At 44.5% G+C, this 23,705-nt stretch overlaps 1 long non-coding RNA gene across 5 annotated transcripts; it reads left to right on the top strand.

Annotated features, from left to right (window-relative positions):
• Nucleotides 1-7,466: 7,466 nt before the first annotated feature.
• Nucleotides 7,467-11,076, top strand: LOC109756915 (uncharacterized). 5 transcript variants are annotated; one of them, XR_012204786.1, is made up of 6 exons: nucleotides 7,467-7,691; nucleotides 7,806-7,955; nucleotides 8,863-9,230; nucleotides 9,324-9,420; nucleotides 9,702-10,218; nucleotides 10,617-11,076. It is a non-coding gene; the product is annotated as an uncharacterized lncRNA (long non-coding RNA). The 5 variants fall into 5 exon arrangements; XR_012204784.1 differs by having other exon boundaries at nucleotides 9,319-9,420; nucleotides 9,702-11,076; XR_012204783.1 differs by having other exon boundaries at nucleotides 9,702-11,076.
• The last annotated feature ends 12,629 nt before the right edge of the window (nucleotides 11,077-23,705 follow it).

Consider the following 23,705-nt stretch of genomic DNA (forward strand, 5'->3'; position numbering starts at 1 on the left):
GCCGCAGGAAAGGGTGGACGGTGACGTGGGATAAGTGGGGCGTCAGATCTACATCTGACGGTTTTGCAGAACTTCAGGCTTCTTTTCTCTTTTGGCACATCTCTCCCTACTACATACATATATATATATACATACATATATATATATATATATACATACATATATATATATATATATATCCCTAATCCCTAATCCCTAATAATAATAATAATAATAATATAATAATAATAATAATCTATCCCTATCCCTAATCCCTAATCCCTAATTTTTTAATAATAAAGCACGGATTGACTTTGTCGGGTTCACCGTCACAATACGCTTCTTCCTGTGAATTTACGCTTTCAGTTTTTTCACCTATATTATTTTCTACATCCGAGGTGGTACTATTTTACCTGCATATCTTTATCCGAGGTGGTATGGATTATCTAGGGATTGGGCCTGAGGGGTGGATCCGGTGGAGGCGGAAGAACAACACACATAGCCGCCGGACAAGGAGGCTATTGTTGTTAAACACGACCTGGAAGTTCCATATGTGTACGTGTGCAACAAGTGCATATATGTGCCCGTGTAGGTTTAGAGTTAGACACCAAGTAAAATTAGTATTGGCTAGCTAGCTAATATATACATGTGTACCCCGGACCAGCTTGTAACTTGCACCGTGGATTTGTGAAGGAAATACATTACGCCGGTGTCTGTGCGTACGCGCATAGTAGTATGTTACAGCTGCAACTATCGATCAAAGCAAGAATTGATCTGGTGTTGTTGTACGTGAGTGCTGCTTTTGCTACAATCAATCAAGTTGAGGCTAGCTTTGTGCTGCGTATTGCTTCGGCTGCTTGGGGTAGAAACCAGGACAGTCAGCGAGCTTCGCTTCGTTGTCGATCGTCTCCTGTCGTCGGAAAGTACTCGGCGTCAGGTCTGGGCCAACAGAGGCCGATCCCACGGGCACTTCGTCTAGGTACTTGTGGTGTGGTGTGGCCTGACTTCTTGGTGCCCGACACGCAGCCTGATTATGTGCGCGACCTTCTCACCGCCGGCAGCCTGAAAGTCTTCAAGCTCGCCTGCAACCTTCCCAGCGTCTGCAGCACTAGCAAGTCAGACAAGGAGGGCTTCTTCGGCGCCGCGTGCTCTGGCTGGATGATAGCCACCCGGAGCGCTCGCCAACAACGTTGCCGCCCATGATTTACCTAGCCGTCCTGCTCCTTTAACTAGGAGCCTTGGAGATTGGTGCGTATAACAGGTTTCTTTTTTTTGGAAAATCGACAGGTAGTGTATGCAATCATCCAACGACAAATCACTCAAGCCAACAACTAGCATCACAAACACTAATCCATCGAGTAGCAGAGAATCGGTGCAACTAATAACAAGTGACTTTGGTGTGCGAATAAAGAGGCAATGCAATGTATGTAAGTTGATGATGAGGCTTTCTTGCATCTTTTGAGTGCTGCAGCTTAGGCTGGAACGCCACGGAAGGCCGGATAATATTTTGGTAGCCGGAAAGCCAAGCGTGATGGAGACTGATTAGTGCAAAAAGTTACAGATGCTAGCGATCCCTATTCCCCTCCCTAGGGAGGTGAGCGACGCGGACGACAACTCATCCCTTCACTCCTCAACATGGTGCCTCCACAGGATGGAGGTGATAGACGGATGAATCATATAGGGATAAACGGGACATGCCTGAAAAGTTCAGAGAAACTTCAAGGTACATGTGGCTGTGTTGCCTACGTACAATCTTTAGCTTAAGTTATGATAATTGTGCACAGTGCAAAATATTGACAAGAAGATGCAAAATAAGTACTTTTAGATAGCCTGTGCGTGGACATACATGCACATGCTCTAGATCTGTTTATTTTTTTATGCCATGGTTTATCTAATTGTTTCTGCTGCTGAATTTGTTCGTCCCTGAATCATGGGACTCAAGCTTTATTTGAGGTCGACTTTCTTCTGATGTTAGATATGTATACTGAATTCTGAACTCTGAAGTTAGATCTGACAAGTAGATTTCTGACGCTTATTTGAGTTGTTGTTCATGTAAAGTGTGGAGTCTTATGTTGCTTGTTCACTGTTCTGTAATGGATAGTCCTCCGTATCAGTTTTGCTTCTTTGAGTTTTGTGCCTGTCTATGCCTGACATAATGCATGTTGTTGTAGTGTGTTATTTATCTAGAGGAGACATTTAATGCTTGCTTTCTTATTTTATGTAAAGGTGACACATTACAGTTATATACAGGATAGACTACTAGGCATATTTAGAAAACGAGATACCAAGATTAGTACCAAGATTCTCAAGGGCGCTTCAGCAATGGTATAGTTGATGCAAGCTATGATTTTTGAGAGTGATGCAAGCCATCTCTTGACGCCTTCAGTTTCATGTGTAGACTCTGCAACTTTTGATTTAGAACTAACTCTTTCCTTGCTTGCGAGCTCTTGTTTTTCACCTGGTGTATGGAAATCCTGTCGCTTTTGTTTCATGCGCTTGCCCCTGCGTATCACTCCTTGCAGCCTGCCTCCTAGGAAGATTGGTGGAACTCAATGCACAAATGGATTATAAGGTAGAGATGCTTCCGGTTAATTTCGTTTGTGTTTTTAGATTAAAAAAGACAAAAAAGATTGTGTTAGACATGCTTCTGGTTAAATTTGTTTGTGCTATCATATTAGAAAGACAACAGTATTATGGGTTAAAGATTTTTTTTGTGTTTCTAGATTAGTTTCATTGACCATAAATATGTCTTTTCTAGATATAGTTTACCACATCCCAAACTATGTCTAGGGGACCTACCAACCCTGGTTCGTGACAACTGCACTTGCTTCATAGCCAAGCACATACATGGATTCACTAATTATCGTTCAATAAAAACCAAACCCTTATCTTCTCCCTCTTCTTTTTGTGTGTGTTGTTTAGAGTCTTAGTTTGTTAATGTTAGTTAAAACTAAACCTATAGTCAAAATAAATGTACCATTTTACTAAATGTCATCAAACTTTGTTTCTTTTTACTTTTTCAATCTGTTCTGATTTTCTCCCATAATTATCCTAGCTTATACATGCCAGTGAATTAACTCACGGAAGTTCTTTTATCTTATCACATTTGTGTATCTTGGTATTCTTGTTTCACCTTGCAGGTTATGTTCTTTTAGTGGGAGGGTGAGGGATAGTTTCTTCTCCGTTGCAACGCACGGGCAATTTTCATATATATATATATATATATATATATATATATATATATATATATATATATATATATATATATATATATAAAATAAAGCACGGATTGACTTTGTCGGGTTCATCGTCACAATACGCTTCCTCCCGTGAATTTACGCTTTCAATTTGAATTTAAAACATATACGTGAGGTGGTACTAATGTTGCCATCGGTATAGATTCGATAAATTACGATTTTCTATCCGTCATGGGCTTTGCCCCACATGGGCCGAGATTGTGAGTAGCGACTTTGCCCTTGCATATGGGCCGAGCCGAGATTGTAGAGCAGCAACAATAATTAGTTGATTTTACGGGGATCGAACCCATGACCTGGCGTTTCGTCTCAACGCGCACTGGGCTAAAGTCGTGCATGTGTTCACCGTTATCCTTTTTTTAAGTCGCTTCTTTCAAAAACGACCACACACAAAAAATATGATATTTTGAGGACTCGAACACGGGTTGCCAGAAAAGTGCACAGATCGAGCGTCCAAGTCAGCTGGCCCATCATATGTTCCGAGTAACAAGGATTACCCTCTTAGTCTATCACATCAGGAGGATTTTCGACCGCCTGTGTATTTTCCTAAAAAAACATCACGGTGCATTATATTTAGACAGTTGATTCACCTTTTAAATAGTTCCATACCGCTCTCTTAAACCCAATCTTTGTAATTTATATACATCTTCGAATTTTCTCGGTATCAAGGAGCCATCTCGGGAAACAACATAGAAGGAAATAAGTCCTTCCATAATAAGGATAAGGAAGGAAAGACGGAAAAATGAAGAAGGAAAGAGGGAGGGAGTTCATGTCTCTTGACAGAATAAGGAAGAAAAGAGAGAAAATAAAGAGGAGGGATTTCATATGTTGTATGGCAGGATAAGGAAGGAAAGAGGGCGGGGGATTTGGAAAAATGGAAAGTGGAAGTTGTCCCATAATTTAAGGTAAGGAAGAAAAATACAGAAAACTAAAAAGAAAAATACAGAAAACTAAAAGCTGTCTCCAAATGGCACTAAACGTCTCCGTCCATGGATATAGTAGCAACGCCAAATTAAGTTGAACTACTTTTTATATCTGAATTGTTGACGTCAAAACTCAAAAGCAAATTTGCTGGAATTGTTTAACATGCGCAAAAAAAATACTATGTCTAAATCACAATAAACAGGATTCATTCTATGTTGGTCATGTACAATATTTTTCTGAGAACAAAACAAATATTTGCTCTTATTTTTTCTGCTCGACCAGCTAGCGCCCGTCACAAACTCTTACAATCCTCCTAATAAAAATAATGTTGATCACCAAAGCACAAGCAGTCGGACTCCATGGTGTGTGCGACACAAACTCCACACTTTACTTTGTTCTATTAGCCACTGATAAAGGATCTTTGTACAATGCTCCTAATATTATTGCCCCGCAAAAAATGCTTCTAATATCATTACTCCGCAAAAAAATGCTTCTAATATCATTGAACACAAATAGTGCTATGCTACCAGTCCCTAAACCTTGCCCACACTGGTTCATGGAAATCTTTGTTGCCTCCGTAGTGAAGCAAGAATGTTGTACCAAGACTTTACTATTTTTATTAGAGTGCGATATTTTTGGGGCATCGCCGCATCACTAAGCAACGCCAACGAATACATGAAGAGATACTCGCGACCAGGTAGATATTTCTGTGATTTAAATTGCACACACCTACAGTACACTTATGAATTCCTTTCACGGTTATGTTTTTGCACAACACATCTTTTCATGTTGTTTTTCATGTGGTAGTGTGGAAGATTTCAAAGAGTTTACTAATGTCACCATGCCTGGCAGTCGGTCGTGGGAGGAGGACATGTCTGGCAGTCGGTCATGGGAGGAGGAGGAGGAGAGGGAGTCTTGAGCTATTGGCTTTGTCGGGTTCACCGTCACAATACGCTTTCTTCTCATGTTATAATACGCTTTCTGTTTGTTTCCACCTATATTATTTTCTATCTGAGGTGGTACTATTATTCATGTGATTTTTCCGTAACTTCGTCCTACTTTTTCGTACGTCAATCGTCAGCCAGCGTGGGCCTCATCCATCCCAAACATCTGGTAAAAACAATTGAATAGATAATCCCACATCGTTTTCTTCGATACAATCTAACCAGTTCAAATATCTTTGAGGGTCAAAGACAACAAGCGGCCGAGGGGGTCAAAGAAAGAATTCTTTAGACAGAAACCCAAGATCGAAGAAAGGGAGACGACGAGAGGCGGTCGCCGCCGTCGCGGAGGCACAACACGTCCACTGAAACACGTCTGAGAGGACAGATTTGAGAGATCAAGTGGAGTCCGAGGCTGGACATGGCCGCGGCGGCGCGCCACGACGCCCGCCCGGAGACGGAGGGGCGCGGCGTAGATCATCAGGTGGCCATGGTTGCATGGGCCGGTAACGAAGCTGGACGTGCTGCTGCTGCTCGGGGCCGTTAACGAGCTGGATGAGCTGCTGCTGCTCGCGCCCAGGCAGACACACGGGGCGTGCCGAGCTCCTTGCCATGGCGGGGCTCGCTCAGGGGAGAGAAGAAAAGGAAGGGGAGGCCTAGAGGAGGAGGATCTCGCCGGCTGGCTAAACCTTGCCTTGCTGGGAGGCGCGGGGAGCAGGGGGCGAGGATATCTCGAGGAGAGAGAGAGAGGGATTTGGGATCGGGCATGTGGGTGGCGGCGCAGAAGGGATTTGGGATCGGGCATATGATGAGATCGCTAGGGTTAAGGGGAAAAAGAAGATGGGCTTTTTTTACTAGGCCGGCTAGGCAAGTGGGCCTCAGTTGGGTGTTCTCTGTGCTAACTTTTACTTATCTTTTCCATTTGGAAATACAAACACGGAGTTTGAAAACAGTTTTGAAGCGACGAAAATTCCCTTGGATTAATTTAAATGTGCTTAATCCAGGTACATAAGGTTTGTTCCTGATGGAAGAATTTAAATTCAAACTCATTAGAATTTAACTCAAATGGGTTAGAAATAGGAGTTGGATTTACATTTATCAAAAAATGAACATTGGCTTCAAGAGGATAGGAATAAGAATACCCCATGATCAATCAAAAAATGACTACCACGCCATGCACACATACCATCATTTGCGTCAGCAATTGCCAACTACTACGAGTGTGCGTAGGGACATGGACATATGCTGATGGCGATGGAAGCCGAGGCAAACACACACAAAAAAACTGTATAAAACTCACAAACGCTCAAAAAAATGCCTCATGCGGATGACAAAATTAACTACACATTTGAGGCTTTTTTTGTTACCAAATAATAATATTATGTGCAAACAATCAAAACATCTTTCCAAAAAATATAACCAGGTGCAAACAATCAAAACATGTATGCTCATATTTCTAAATAAAATAAAATTAACTACACATTTAAGTTTTTGTTTTATTTTTCCTACAAACATAGTCATATTTCAGGTACAATGACCAAGGAAGATCATATAAAAAATAAAACTTCATTTTAGAAAATTAAATAAACTAACAATGAGATTTTGAATATTCCTAAGAAAAAAATGAATATATGATCTCACCTAAAAGAAATATTAGCCTGTTAGATTTCATCAATTTAATTTAAAATTGTTACAGTAGGATAATGTTTTAAAATTAATGTCATGAAATGAGATTTGGCATATTAAAAATCTCTTATTCTATGCAGGAAGGGTACAATTCAAGCTAGAAAATCTACACTGGCAGTAGATACTCTGTAGCTATCAATCCATGTACAAAACAATGCATGCCTTTGTAACTTTTTTGGCACTATTAAACTTGAACAGGGAAATTAAGCTTTATTAATATTTCATATTCACAGTCTATGCTATTAGTGCCTCTCCGCTGTGTTCAAATGGTGGGCGTGTATCTGTGTGGGGACTTGAACCATCTTTTAAGATTGAGGCATATTTTTTCTTCCGTTGCAACGCACGGACATTTTTGCTATAATAATAAAGCACGGATTGACTTTGTCGGGTTCACCGTCATAATACGCTTCTTCCTGTGAATTTACGCTTTCAGTTTAAATTTAAAACATATATGCGAGGCGGTACTATTTCGGAAACCGTTTCATCCGTCGATTTTCGTGGTCACCAGCAAGCTCAACCGGCTGGGCCTCGACCTGAAGCGAGTACTTCCTTCGGGCCGCGTCCCTGTGGTTTTAGAAATCAACCCGCAGTCCACCGTAGCCCAAACATAAGTGTAAAAAACAGTTCGTACGCAGCCCTGACTCGCCCGTCGCTGAAATTGCTGCCCCGCACGAGGGTTTCTTCCGCCGCCGCCGTCCCTCCACCCTGTGGTACCCGTCCTCGATCCGTGATCACCAAATCTGGACGAGATCGGCAGGATCCGCCGCATGTCCCGCGACACCTAGCCGCAGCTGCTCGTCGGCCATGCGGGGAGCATGGACGAGCTGCTCGTCGACGTCCATCCCGCAGCCCCGCTGACGACCGTGCCGAGCCTCCTCGACAGCGCGCCTCTCCAACTTGCCGCATGGTATGTCTCCCCTGTTTCATAGATGATTGACAAGCACCGGCACCGCCAAGATCTGTTGACTTGACCCCTACCCCATCTCCGCAGTTGTCAATGATTAAATATTTCTGATTGCAGCCAAATTTTAGTAGGGGAAGGATGGATACCGCAAGGCTTTCATATGTGTTTTGATTTTGCCGATAGGGATTTCTAATATTCTGACAAGAGTCAAACTAGCAATCGTGAAGATGGAGAATTCATGCAACTCCATCTTACTTCAACCCTCAGGTTTGTCTTTTCCCATCCTTAATCACATGTATTTTTTCGAGATTGATTAATCACATGTATGTGTTTCTACAATCTTGATCATGCATGAATAGAATTACTAGACGGAAGATGTTTGAAGTGCAAACTAATATAATGTTTAGGTTCAGATTTGGTGAGAAAGTGAGAACATGAGCACATCAGAGATCAGACTCTATGCTCTGTAGCCAATCGCTTTTTTCATGTAATTATATTAAGAAAAGAGAAACCATAGCATGCAATGCCTACCAACCATCTGCTAATAAGCACCTTCCAGAGCTCCTGTGAATGTCTACTCTCAGCACACAGTCGCACTGTCATTGGGGCAGTCCTACAATTTATAGATGGGGGTATGGGGCATAATTGCCCACTTAATACTATAGAAATAAATTAAGATTCCAGTTACTAATCTTTTGTGCATTATATCATAAAGCATAGACATCAGGTTTCAGTTTGACTCATGCATGAACAGATTCCCTATAGCTTCACTACACACATACTGCCACCACTGCGTACACCTCAGTACCCACGACTGGTCGATCAGGTGTCCACGAAGTATACAACGGGGAGCTCTCATATTAACCTTAGGTTTCAAACTTCATGCCTGCATCTACCGCCCAGTTCTGGTTGCTCGAGATCACAACCCGCACCTTCGCCCCCAGCCTGCGTGGAGGAATAGAGCAGTCTTGATCTAGAATTTCTTCCTGCGGTTGTGGGCCTTGTGGCAGCAGAATTTCAGTTTTTTCCGATTGTTGTTGGATCTTACAGTTGTAGTCCTTGAGCTCTATCTAAAGGTGTTTACATATACGTATGCATGCATGTTGATACCTAATCAGAATAGGTTTTTAGAATTAATTCATAGTTTGTTAACGAAATTGGTATACCATTGCAGCCATCTAATTGGTGGTATGGTGTGCTTCTGATGGTATTTCACGGCGTTTGTACCAGCAGCATAGTAAAAAACTCCCGTCAACACGGCTTATTTATCGTTTCTGGAGGGCCTCACAGATGAGCTATTCATCGGCGGCACCCTGCCAGTCATTTAGAGGATCTGCGGGAACAAATAAACAAGCAGAGCGTCATCAGTCAGGGACCAACATCCATGCCAACTGCCCAAGATGACTGCTAAGGCAATTAATATTCTCTCTCAATCTTCAGCCACCATCTGATGTTAATTGATCTTGATCTTCTCCACTCGCCAATTCTGAAGACACTTCGGATCTCACATTAACTTCATTCAGTCTTTAAGAATAATCAAAGGTATGTTGTACAATAATTTTACAACTAAACAAACCTTCCAAATGTATCGATATCATTTTCACTAATATGCATAGTCTTCTGTTGGTAGAATAGACATATGGATCTCAAAGCTATGGATCATGCGCCCATACAAAAAAGGACAACTGACTAGATTGATGATACGTTATGGCAAGAAGGCTATATATTCATGGTATTCTTAACCCTACTCTTGACATTTTAACCGATGCCCATAGGAAACATAATTAGGCATTTTCAACTATCAAAGTTTCTTTCAGCATGCTTTCCATAATATATTGAAATTTGACAACAAAATTGTTTTCTGTGATGTTATGTAATCAATTCAGAGTGTGTAGAAGATGTTGTCCTGGTTGTGTAGAGTATGCGGTGCGTAGCTTCTTGTGTGTGTGTGTGCATATATGTTAATTGGTGGCTGTGCATATATGTTAATTGGTGGCTGGTGTGTGTGTGCAGGGTGCAAACGGGGCCAGTGAGTAGGCGGCGAGTATACTACGCCGAGAAGCGATACAGGGGCATGAATCTTGAGCCGGTGTGCGCAACGACCTGCGCTACTGCACTAATAGCCTTGACAGAGCACTAGGGCCGGCTCGACAGGGCATGCAGCCCGCCGGTGGACGCCTGAATGTGCGCGACGGAGATGAACCCCGCGTCGTCGCCTCTGTAGCCTGGACAGAGCTCCGCCAGTGCTCGTGATGAACCCCATGTATGTGCTGGTGATGGCGCTCTCCGTCTACTTTCTCCACCGGCTATCAGAGAGTAGAGATCACATTGTGGATTTGTGCTTTCTTCAGAGATGTGCTCCTGTCGTTGTTGGTTGTCAAATTTGTGATGCAATCCGTCCCTATGTCGATGTCTTAACCACTTCGTACTACCGCACAATTAGCAGAACAGAGCAGATGCCGCAGTTTACCCATTGATTTCTTGGAGTGATTCAAACCTAGGAAAGCCTGCTACTTGTGCAAGCAACAGGGTAAGAAGTTTCACTTTTCTTACTAATGCACCTCAATTTGTAAGGTTAGAACAATGTCAGATTACTTTATGTTGGTTTTCAAATTTCTACATATTCCTTTCTTATAGACTTTGCCTTCAAGCAATTCTAATTATCTAGGTAGTATGGAAAGCAGGCAAATTATGTATCTATTTGGGTGTACTCGTGCTCTGCTATGTCAAATTGAGGAGAAATAATTATTTTATTCACCCATCCTATTTTTTATCTATAATGATGATCATTTTTCCATGTTGTGATCTTTGCTCCAGTTGTGCTAATACCATGTTTATCATGTTTACCATGTTTTATCTTAAAAATTGGCTTCTATTTTGTTTCTAACCTATATCTCAGCATGGTTACTTTCTCCAAACATGCTTTAGCTGCAGCATTGGTCAACTGGCTTGAGCACAGCTCACATGAGTCATCGCCAAATGACCCTTTTCTGAAATTCACTGAGAGAGGAGTTACTCCATGTCAGTATGTACATACAGATGCAAGCAATGGATAAACTCATGAAGACCATGTCTATTAGTCCTTCAGTATTTTTTGGAATGAGATGACACGTTGTATGCCAGGTAACAAGCAACTGAAGCAAGGGAAAGAATGAGCCCCTGAACCCAGGATGCATGGCGAAGGATCCAATATGTCAGGACCAATGAGGGAATTGCAGAGCTTCATATACATTTGCCTTCTTCAAGTGTCTAGATTACATTAAACATGTTTCTTCAAGTGTCTACACACTACAGGAAATAAGTTTCTTATGGAAGTAGTCAAACCTGGATACCAATTCATTGGAACCATTATATTCCTTATAGAAGTAATGCAATATATTCTCTCTCTTGTGCCTACTTGAAATACCGTTGTGGCTCTGTACTTTGCTTCTCATATTGCAAGGGTAACACATTGTATGCCTATTCTCTCTCAGCTGTAGCAAGGATGGAGCAGGAAAGTGTGGTGGACCTTCTAACATTCATATTGTACATGTATGAGCTATGGGCCATTATTGTTTATCATATGGATTGTAAATGTAGTGACACTGAAGTTTATATCATATCTGCAAATTTCTTTATTTTAAAAGTGATGATATACTGACACATTATGTTGATCTAAAAATCTGGTAGCCGTGACCTTGATATTCCCTGTAGAGCCAGCAAAAAATTAGAATAAAAAGGTTTATTAGAGAATTATTACAATTGGCGATTGAATGCAAGTGGCAGTGATTTTACATCTATGTGTGGGAACTTGATGAAAGATTACTTGCAAAGTATATATACAAGTGAAAAATAACATTTATTTAGATGAGCTATTACCGGAGCAGATATATTGTATTTCTAGCTGAAGTTAACATTGCTATGCTAAACTATTTCACTATGCAACAACTCCAGGGAAAGAAACATACATATAAGCCTAATCTTAAATGTATGGAAATGTTGAAGCTTCAACGCCGTGGTCCAGCTTTCGTGGAGGACTTGCACCATTTGGGACTTCTGTTGGATGAGGGATTGGCCACGAACATAGCATAGGTCGACGGCGGGGAGGGGGTCTATGTTGGTGAAGAGGGTGACACTAGGAAGGAGGCCAATGGTGTGAAAGAGGGTGATGGAGGGAGGAGGACGACGGGAGGAGAGGGAGCCAATGGTGGGGCGACGACACAAATAGAATTGAGGTGGAGGGCTGGTGGCTGGACAGTGGTGAGCTTGTGAGAATGGAACAATGGCGACGCCATCGATAGCGCTTCGTGGCAGACTTGTGATAAGGAAACAATCCAACGTCATGGATAGTGTTTCGACGGGGTTCATGAAAGTTCATGAAATTGGAGATACACAAGTAAGTGTAAAGCCAGTTGGCGATGGCACTGTCATCGTAAATATATTAAGCTCTGTGATTTTGACTTCACGAAGATAAGCTTCGGCAACTTCACCAAATTGTACTATGAGAGGCCTCTGATTCGTGTAGTTGGTGAAGCATGGCGTTGAAGGAGATCTGAACAACCCCTAAACTAAAATTGTGCTCTTGGACATCAACATATCAAACTGAAAAAAGACTGATTGATGCGCCTAAGCAGTCAATGGTTAAATAAAATTTTGTAGGTCTACCTCATGATACTATCCATGCATTCCATCTTTAAGAAGTCATTCAAGTAACTTAATCATTTGTTCGATTCGTTTAGCTGCATTGTCACCCGTAGCAACGCACGGGCATATTTACTAGTTCATCACAAATTCTATAAACAGATTTGAGTCCTAAAGCTCTTTAATTAAGCCTACAACAACAACATAGCATTCAAAAAAAAGCCTACAACAACATAGGTCCTAAACTCGCTCGAGCTGCATTGACTAGCCAAAGTGGCGCTTGGATTGTTGCTGCCTCAACCTGATGGACCCACCAAGTAATCGATGAAGCATACATTTGCATGAAACCCCTTGAAAACTCATTTCATCTCGTTCTCACACTCACTTGTTAGTACTAGCATGCTGACAATGAGCGTCACCTAGATGGAAGGCAAAAACAGACAAGGAAAAAAGCATCAAGCGTTGGTGGGTAATTCAAAAGATGGGTTAGGCCATCGTAGAGTGTGTGTGGGCCGGGATAGACATGTAAGCGAACCGTGCACCTTATAAGCAACGGTCTGCTCCTGTAATCAACATCAAAGAAATGAAATAGCTCTAAACCTCTCATTCTGTTCTTGTTTCTTCTACCTTCCAACCTCGTCTCCAGATCCCGTCTCCTCACTTCCCCGACCGACTCCTGCCATCGGCGAAACCCTGTCGCGGTTAGGATGTGACAATCTGGTATCAAAGCTGCCCTTTTCGCTCTCGCCACCCAATCTTTTTTCCCAATTCGTACTCGGCAAATCCGACGCGATGGTAGCGGATCACCTCAGGGTTTGATCTGCGTAATTCCTGACCTGAGGTGGGTTGATTTGGGAAAATTCGTCACCACGACGGCGTTCAAGCCCAACCCGTAGACGTGCTACCTCGCGGACGAGATGGAGGCGTTCCGGGCGTGGATGCTGCAGGAGTTGGCCGAGATCCGCGCGACCTAGGACAAGTTCGCCATCGTCGACGACATCTGCGAAAAATTGGAAGCATGGACGCCAAGTTGTCATAGCAAGCGACCCGACTGGATCAGGTACAAGTGAAAGTCAATTTGTCCTGTGACACCCTAGGGAAAGTTCAGCAAGAGCAGGCGCATGCCGCGCAGTTGGGCAAGCAAAATAATATGCAGGGTAGTGGGAAGAGTTCGTCGCCGACTGTTTCCAAGGTTTCCGATGGAATACTGGGTGCCAATTCTCTAGTTCAGGCTTGCGCACAACCACGTTTTCCTCAGGTGCACATTTAGATACCGCCTGCGGGCCAAGTTGCTTCGGTTGTTGGGGAGGACACTGCTGGGAAACGCACTTGGATGCCTAAGATGGATTTTTCGCGCTTTGATGGTACTGATGTGAGGATTTGGCTTGACAAGTGTGAAGCATTTTTTTAGCTGTATCACATTCCTGACAATGTCAAAGTTACTTCGGCTTCCCTGTATCTGTCAGGTAATGGAGCTCATTGGCATCAGGCATTCAAGCAGCACAGTGCATTTCATACTTGGGAACAATTCCGTGCGGCTGTTTTGCAGGAGTTTGACGTCAACATACACACAGAGAGACTGAAATCTCTAATGATGCCCAAGCAACAAGGCACGGTGGAGTACAAGGCGCAATTCCAACAACTGGTATACAACATCAGACTGTATGAGCCTTCCATAAGTGACATGTTTCTGGTAACCAGGTTTGTCATGGAATTGAAAGAGGAACTGAGAAGTGTAGTGGAACTCCAACTTCCAATCAATGTGCAGACAACATCCATGTATGCTACAGTCCAGGAAGGGCTCTTAGCAGGCTCTTAGCTCAGCAAAAGTCCTCTAAATCCAATTTCTAGAAGAACAATGTTGCAGGAAATGACAGAAAACACATTTTTGCTCCTGGTGAACTTTGGAAAGCCAAGCAACTAAAAGAATATAGGCGTGCTAATGGTTTGTGTTACAGTTGTGGAGAGAAATATATGCATGGACACATGTGTAACAAGGCACCTGCTCCTGCAACTCAATTGAAAGCAACAGAAATGGTGGACCATCATGAGAACATCTCTGGTGCTGTGCTGGATGCCATCATGGATGATCCCCAACCAGAATGTGCTCATATTTCTATTACAGCTCTCTCTAGTGCTGCTCATCCCAAGACAATCCAACTTAGAGCTCTCATTTGTAGTCGAGTAGTGCTGGTGCTTATCGACTCAGGTAGCACCCATACATTTGTAGATCAAGCACTACTGAGCAGAATATCATTTACTGTAGAGAAACTAGCAACTCCCCTGCAAGTTAAAGTGGCCAATGGAGACAGAGTGGCCTGCACTGAGTTTGTGTCCAACTTGAACTGGTGGATTCAGGGCCATAATTTCCCCTCTTCCATGCAGGTCCTAGAATTGGAGGACATGACATTCTATTGGGTATGGACTGGCTAGAGCAATGGGGTGTCATGCAGTGTCACTGGGCAGACAAATGGATCAAGTTTGACTATCAGGGCAAAGAAATCAAGTTACCAGGAGTGTTACCTGCTAAACAAGAGCAGATTAAGGAAGTTTCTATGGAACAGCTCAGGAAGTGGGACAAGGGAAATGATATTTGGGCCACTGCTGTTTTGCACCATATTTGTGTCGCTCCAGTGACTGAAGTGCCAGAGGTAGTGTGGCAGCTGTTACGAGAAAACAAACCTGCATTTGTGGACCCAAAAACCCTACCTCCTCATAGGGATTTTGACCATGAGATACACTTATTACCTGACGTTGTTCCTGTCAATTGTAGACCATATAGATAGTCCCCTCTACAGAAAGATGAAATAGAGAAACAAGTTTCAGAAATGCTACAGCCTGGGCTGATAACACCTAGCTTGAGTCCTTTTGCTTCACCTGTGTTATTGGTCAAGAAAAAAGATGGTACCTAGAGGTTTTGTGTAGATTACAAAAAACTCTATTCCCTCGCTATCAAAAGAAAATTTCCAATGCCACTGATTGATGAGTTGTTGGATGAATTATGAGGTGCTAAGTGGTTCTCCAAACTGGATGTCAGATCAGGATACCACCAAATAAGAATGGCAGAAGTAGATGAGTTTAAAACAACATTCAAAACTCATAATGGGCAATATCAGTTTAAGGTGATGCCCTTTGGGCTTTGTATTGCTCCAGCTACTTTTCAATGCTTCATGAACTTCACTTTCAAAGGTCCAAATAGGAAATCCGTGCTCATATTCATGGATGATATACTGGTATTTAGTGAGACCTTGGAGGAGCACATACAACATTTGCAAGAAGTATTTGATATACTCAAGGAACACAACTTGTTTGTCAAGGAAAGCAAATGTTATTTTTCTCAACAGTCCATGGAGTACTTGGGCCACATTATTACTAATGCAGGAGTGACCACTGATCCTGCCAAGACAACTGCTATGCTGGACTAGCCCACTCCCACAAATGTCACTAAATTGAGAGGATTTTTGGGGCTAACTGTGTACTATGGAATTTGAAAAAACTATGGCTTTGATAGCTAAACCTCTCACAGTTCTGTTGAAGAAATAGACATTTCAATGGACTGATACTGCTCAGGCTGCATTTTCAGCACTTGAAGCAAGCTATGGCCACTACTCCTGTATTGGCACTACCGGATTTTAATAAGACTTTCACAGTGGAAACAAATTATTGCAACACTGGAATTGGAGCAGTGCTGACACAAGAAGGACATCCAATAGCATACTACAGCAAGGCCTTGGGGATAAATAGCCAGAAGATTTCCATCTATGAAAAGGAGTTCCTAGCCATTATGATGGCTATCGACAGGTGGAAATCCTATTTGTCCAGAGCTCCTTTTGTGATCAAAACTGACCACCAAAGTTTGTGTCACCTTGGGGATCAAATTTTGACATCTGATTTGCAGAGAAAAGCAATGACCAAACTAGTGGGGCTCTAGTTTTCCATTTAGTATAAACAAGGGGTAGAAAATACTGTAGCAGATGCTTTCTCCAGAGTGGCACACTTGTTTCCTGTGCAAGCTCTGTCTACCAGTAAACCTCTCTGGATCCAGGAGATCTTAAATTCTTATACTGTGGACACCACTAAACAGACCATGCTACAAAAACTGACAGTGGATGCAAATGCATGCCTTGGATTTTGAACTCCAGGATGGACTGATGAAACATGAGGAGAAGATCTGGGTGGAGATAATTCTGGACTGCAAACCAGATTGATTCAAGCCTTCCGTGATTGAATCCCCCTTCGGCAGAGTACCAGAAAAGGTCCCCAGATGGGATATCATGAAGACAAAAACTTGCGGCGGCGGAGAAGTATTTTTGGGGTGCCCTCTGGTCTTCACGGAATATTTGACAATTTATAGAAGAAGAACTAGTGTTAGGGGAGCCACAGGGGGGCCCAATAGCTTGGGGCCCTCCCGTGCTTGTCGCCGCCTCGTGGCCCCTCTGGCCTCCTCCCGAAGCTTCCAAGGTGTCTTGTGGTCTAAGAAAAATCGTCAAAAAAGTTCGTTCCATTTGGACTCCATTTAGTATTGATTTTTTGTAAAGACAAAAACAAGGAAAAAAACAACAACTCTCACTAGGCACTAGGTTAATAGGTTAGTCCCAAAAAATGATATAAAATAGCATAATAATGCATATAAAATATCCAAGGTTGATAATATAATAGCATGCAACAATAAAAAATTAAAGATACATTGGAGACGCATCATGGTTTTGTCACGACAGATGTCCTCGTGAAAGGACTAAGTCTGGAGGCCATCGCAACTAGGAGGTTGCTTGAGAGGGGTTGATCGGGAAGCAAAGGACACGGTTTACCCAGGTCCGGCCCCTCATAGTGGAGGTAAAGACCTACTTCCTTCTTGATTGATATTTTTTGAGATCTCGATTACAAGGATGCGGATTCGCCAACCTAGCTCGATTGTAACTAACCTTTCCCCCTCAGGGGCTCCCCTTTATATACAGGTTGAGGCCCTGAGGTTACTACAGAGTCTGGGTCGTACTACAACACGTATCTGATAACCCACAAGTATAGGGGATCGCAACAGTTTTCGAGGGTAGAGTATTCAACCCAAATTTAATTATTCGACACAAGGGGAGCCAAAGTATATTCTCCAGTATTAGCAGCTAAGTTGTCAATTCAACCACACCTGAAAGACTTAATATCTGCAACAAAGTATTTAGTAGCAAAGTAGTATGGAAGTAATGGTAACGGTGGCAAAAGTAATAGTAGCAGTTTTGTAGCAATTGTAACAATAGCAACGGCAAAGTAACGCAGCAAAGATCAATATGTGAAAAGCTCATAGGCAATGGATCAATGATGGATAATTATGTCGGATGGCATTCATCATGCAACAGTTATAACCTAGGGTGACACAGAACTAGCTCCAATTCATCAATATAATGTACGCATGTATTCCGAATATAGTCATACATGCTTATGGAAAAGAACTTGCATGACATCTTTTGTCCTACCCTCCCGTGGCAGCGGGGTCTGATGTCTACTACACAACCTTCTTCTTGTAGACGTTGTCGGGCCTCCAAGTGCAGAGGTTTGTAGGACAGTAGCAAGTTTCCCTCAAGTGGATGACCTAAGGTTTATCAATTCATGGGAGGCGTAGGATGAAGATGGTCTCTCTCAAACAACCCTGCAACCAAATAACAAAGAGTCTCTTGTGTCCCCAACACACCCAATACAACATATAGGTGCACTAGTTCGGCGAAGAGATGGTGATACAAGTGCAATATGGATGGTAGATATAGGTTTTTGTAATCTGAAAATATAAAAACAACAAGGTAACTAATGATAAAAGTGAGCACAAACGGTATTGCAATGCTAGGAAACAAGGCCTAGGGTTCATACTTTCACTAGTGCAAGTTCTGTCAACAATAATAACATAATTGGATCATATAACAATCCCTCAACGTGCAACAAAGAGTCACTCCAAAGTCACTAATAGCGGGGAACAAACGAAGAGATTATTGTAGGGTACGAAACCACCTCAAAGTTATCCTTTCTGATCGATCTATTCAAGAGTCCGTAGTAAAATAACACGAAGCTATTCTTTCCATTCGATCTATCATAGAGTTCGTACTAGAATAACACCTTAAGACACAAATCAACCAAAACCCTAATGTCACCTAGATACTCCAATGTCACCTCAAGTATCCGTGGGCATGATTATACGATATGCATCACACAATCTCAGATTCATCTATTCAACCAACACAAAGAACTTCAAAGAGTGCCCCAAAGTTTCTACCGGAGAGTCAAGACGAAAACATGTGCCAACCCCTATGCATAAGTTCACAAGGTCACTGAACCCGCAAGTTGATCACCGAAACATACATCAAGTAGATCACATGAATATCCCATTGTCACCATAGATAAGCACATGCAAGACATACATCAAGTGTTCTCAAATCCTTAAAGACTCAATCCGATAAGATAACTTCAAAGGGAAAACTCAATCCATTACAAGAAGATGGAGGGGGAGAAACATCATAAGATCCAACCATAATAGCAAAACTCGCGATACATCAAGATCGTGCCATATCAAGAACACGAGAGAGAGATCAAACACATAGCTACTGGTACATGACCTCAGCCCCGAGGGTGAACTACTCCTTCCTCGTCATGGAGAGCGCCTGGATGATGAAGATGGCCACCGGTGAGGGATTCCCCCTCCGGCAGGGTGCCGGAACAGGGTCCAGATTGGTTTTTGGTGGCTACAGAGGCTTGCAGCGGCGGAACTCCCGATCTAGGTTATGTTCTGGGGGTTTCTGTATTTATAGGAATTTTTGGCGTAGGTCTCACGTCAGGGGGGGGGTCTCCGAGTCGTCCACGAGATAGGGGGCGTGCCCAGGGGGTAGGGCGCGCCCCCACCCTCGTGGACGGCCCGGGACTCTTCTGGCCCAACTCTTTCATTCCAGGGGCTTCTTTTGGTCCATAAAAAATCATCCAAAATTGGCACGTCAATTGGACTCCGTTTGGTATTCCTTTTCTGTAAAACTCAAAAACAAGGAAAAAACAGAAACTAGCACTGGGCTCTAGGTTAATAGGTTAGTCCCAAAAATCATATAAAATAGCATATAAATGCATATAAAACATCCTAGATGGATAATATAATAGCATGGAACAATCAAAAATTATAGATACGTTGGAGACGTGTCAAGCATCCCCAAGCTTAATTCCTGCTCGTCCTCGAGTAGGTAAATGATAAAAACAGAATTTTTGATGTGGAATGCTACCTAACATAATTATCAATGTAATCTTCTTTATTGTGGCCAGAATATTCAGATCCATAAGATTCAAAACAAAAGTTTAATATTGACATGAAAACAATAATACTTCAAGCATACTAACAAAGCAATCATGTCTTCTCAAAATAACATGGCCAAAGCAAGCTATCCCTACAAAATCATATAGTCTAGCTATGCTCTATCTTCATCACACAAAATATTTAAATCATGCACAACCCCGATGACAAGCCAAGAAATTGTTTCATACTTTTGATGTTCTCAAACTTTTTCAACTATCACGCAATACATGAGCGTGAGCCATGGACATAGCACTATGGGTGGAATAGAATATGATGATGGAGGTTGTGTGGAGAAGACTAAAAAGGAGAAAGTCTCACATCGACGAGGCTAATCAACGGGCTATGGAGATGCCCATCAATTGATGTCAATGCGAGGAGTAGGGATTGTCATGCAACGGATGCACTAGAGCTATAAATGTATGAAAGCTCAACAAAAGAAACTAAGTGGGTGTGCATCCAACTTGCTTGCTCACGAAGACCTAGGGCATTTTGAGGAAGCCCATCATTGGAATATACAAGCCAAGTTCTATAATGAAAGATTCCCACTAGTATATGAAAGTGACAACATAGGAGACTCTCTATTGTTGAATATATGGTTTGTGCATGTATATTGTATAGTCCGGCCCACCTCCTAGTCATTGTATAGTTGAGGTTGTGGCCCACCTTGTACTCCATATATACGTGCGCTATGCACTGATCAATACATCGAGTAGCATTGCCAAAATATTTGTTTCCAACATGGTATCATACCTACGATCCTAACCCTAACCCTTGCCGCCGACGCCGCGATCCCATCGCCGTCGCCACCGCCGCCGCCGCCACTTCGTGCCGCTGCCGCGCCGCCGCCCCCTGTGTGCCGCCGCCGCCTCGCGCTTCCGCCCGCACCCCACAGCGCCGCTACCCGCCGCGCCGCCATCCCCCTCGCCGCGCCGCTTCACCACGCGCCGCCGCACCCCCCTCTCGGCTATGGCCTCCCCCGGTTCCACCGATACCACCCGCAGCCACCGCACCAACCCCTTCGAAGGCCCCGATCCCATCGTCATCCGCAATCTCAATATCCTCGTTCGGGTTCCCGTCGTCCTCGATCACCTCACCTCCACCTACTATGCCTGGAAGACGTACTTCTCCCTTGTGTTCCGTGAGTACAATCTCCGGGATCACATTGATGGCTCCGTGGACTCCCGCTTCATGGAGGACGATGAGGAGTGGACGTCCATCGACGCCACTCTCATCCGCTGGTTCTACACCACCATCTCGAAGGACCTCTTCCACACGGTGGTCTCCGCCGATGATGACGCTCACGCCGTTTGGACTAAGCTCAACGGCCTCTTCACCGACAACGCGCTCCAACGCAAGGTTTTCTTGCACGGCGAGTTTTTTGGGTGCCAGCAGCTTGACTCGTCTGTTGACGATTATTGCATGCACCTCAAGAAGCTTGTTGACGAGCTCCGTGACCTCGGCGAGAAGGTCTCCGACGAGCTTCTCCTCAGCACCCTCATCGGCGGCCTGAATGAAGACTTCGGGAACGCCGCCTCCAACATCCCTCTCATCACCAACCCGACCTTCCCCAAGATCGTCGCATACCTGAAGCTGGAGGAGAGGATGATGCAGATGTCGCGCACCCAGGCTACCCATATGGCTCTCACCGCCGGCACCGGCGGCGGTGCGCCGCCCACCGCCCCGGCTCCCCCGCCGCGGCCCGCCCGGGGGCCCTTCCAGGCGCAGCCGCCGCCCGGGTTCCCCTACCCGGCGCCGCCGCCCCCCGCCGAGCAGCAGCAGCGCCGGGGCGGGCGTCGCGGCCGAGGTGGCCGCAAGCAGCAGCAGCAGCTGCCGGCTGCCCACGGTGGGGCGCCGCGCCAGCCGCAGCAACAGCTCCCGTCGGCGCCCTGGCAGGCCGGCCAAAACCCCTAGACGAGGGTTGTTCACGCGTACTCCATGCCTATACCGCGCGCCCCCGTCTCTGGGTTTTTTGGCGCCCGCACGGCCCCTCATCAGGCTCTGTACGCGGCCCCTCAGTCGTATCCGCCGGCGCCGCTCTACGGTCCCTCGGCGGCCTATGGGCTGCCTTCGGCCAGTGGGTTTGCGGCGCCGCCGCCACAGCCGCTGCCGTCGGCCCCGGCCCTCTCGCCGGTGCCTTGGGACCCCGCGCTGCTAGCGGCCCTCCACACCGCCCCCATGCCACAGCAGTACACTGGCAGTGGCGACTGGTATATGGACACCGGAGCCACGGTTCACATGGCCGCCAACCCCGGTAACCTTCTTACCGCTCACCCCATTCACACCGCTGCTCGCATTACCATGGGCGACGGTTCCTCCATGCCTATCACTCATGTCGGCCATGCTGCTTTTCCTTCTAACTCCATGCCATTATATCTTTCTAACATACTCGTTTCACCTGACATCATTAAAAATCTAGTTTCCGTTCGTTCTCTTACACGTGAAAATCCTATCACCGTTGAATTTGACATGTTTGGCTTTTCTGTTAAGGATGCCCGTACCCGGATGGTGCTCCACCGATGTGACAGCCCCGACGAGCTCTACCCGGTCCACTCATCCACATCCTCCATCGCTGCACCCATGGCGCTTTCCGCCGGAGTGGACCTTTGGCATGCTCGTCTCGGTCATCCCAACACCGCCACCCTTCGTCATATTCTTCGCAGTTTTTCATTCATGTGTAATAAGATCGACGATCACACTTTTCATGCTTGTCATCTCGGCAAACATGTTCGTCTACCCTTTAGCACTTCCTCGCATGTTGCATCATACCCATTTGAGTTAATTCATAGTGATGCTTGGACCTCTCCTGTTGCAAGTAACACGGGCTATCTTTATTATCTTGTTATACTTGATGATTTTTCGCACTATGTGTGGACCTTCCCGTTGCGGCGAAAGTCGGATTCTGTTGCCACTCTCACCGCATTCTACTCCTATGTCTCCACGCAGTTTGGTCGCCCCATTCATGCGTTGCAAACAGACAACGGGAAGGAGTTCGATAATCTTGCGATCCGCAACCTTCTCGCCACACACGACACGATTTTTCGTCTCACTTGCCCGTACACTTCGCAACAAAATGGCCGCGTTGAGCGCGTGCTTCGCACTCTTAATGACTGCGTTCGCACCCTCCTCTTTCACGCCAACGTGCCACCACGTTTCTGGCCCGACGCGCTCGCCACCGCATCACTACTCCTCAACATCCGTCCCTGTCGCACTCGCGGGAATTTTGCTCCTCATCATCTTTTGTTCGGCACGCCACCTTCCTACACCGAGCTCCGCATCTTCGGTTGCCTATGCTACCCTAGCATCGCTTCCACTACTCCTCATAAGCTCGCACCACGGTCTGTGGCCTGTATTTTTCTTGGCTATCCCCCTAACACCAAAGGCTATCACTGCTATGATCCTATCTCACATCGGGTGATCACTTCCCGACACGTTTACTTTGATGAGATGGGTTTTCCGTTTCGGCAGGTACCTTCGTGTTGGAAATATGCCCTAGAGGCAATAACAAATTGGTTATTATTATATTTCCTTTTTCATGATAATCGTTTATTATCCATGCTAGAATTGTATTGATAGGAAACTCAGATACATGTGTGGATACATAGACAACACCATGTCCCTAGTAAGCCTCTAGTTGACTAGCTCGTTGATCAATAGATGGTTACGGTTTCCTGACCATGGACATTGGATGTCGTTGATAATGGGATCACATCATTAGGAGAATGATGTGATGGACAAGACCCAATCCTAAGCCTAGCACAAGATCGTGTAGTTCGTTTGCTCAGAGCTTTTCTAATGTCAAGTATCATTTCCTTAGACCATGAGATTGTGCAACTCCCGGATACCGTAGGAATGCTTTGGGTGCACCAAACGTCACAACGTAACTGGGTGGCTATAAAGGTGCACTACAGGTATCTCCGAAAGTGTCTGTTGGGTTGGCACGAATCGAGACTGGGATTTGTCACTCCGTGTAAACGGAGAGGTATCTCTGGGCCCACTCGGTAGGACATCATCATAATGTGCACAGTGTGACCAAGGAGTTGATCACGTGATGATGTGAGTTACGGAACGAGTAAAGAGACTTGCCG

Source organism: Aegilops tauschii, chromosome 3 (genome assembly GCF_002575655.3).
Source record: "Aegilops tauschii subsp. strangulata cultivar AL8/78 chromosome 3, Aet v6.0, whole genome shotgun sequence".
NCBI classification, from domain to species: domain Eukaryota; kingdom Viridiplantae; phylum Streptophyta; class Magnoliopsida; order Poales; family Poaceae; genus Aegilops; species Aegilops tauschii.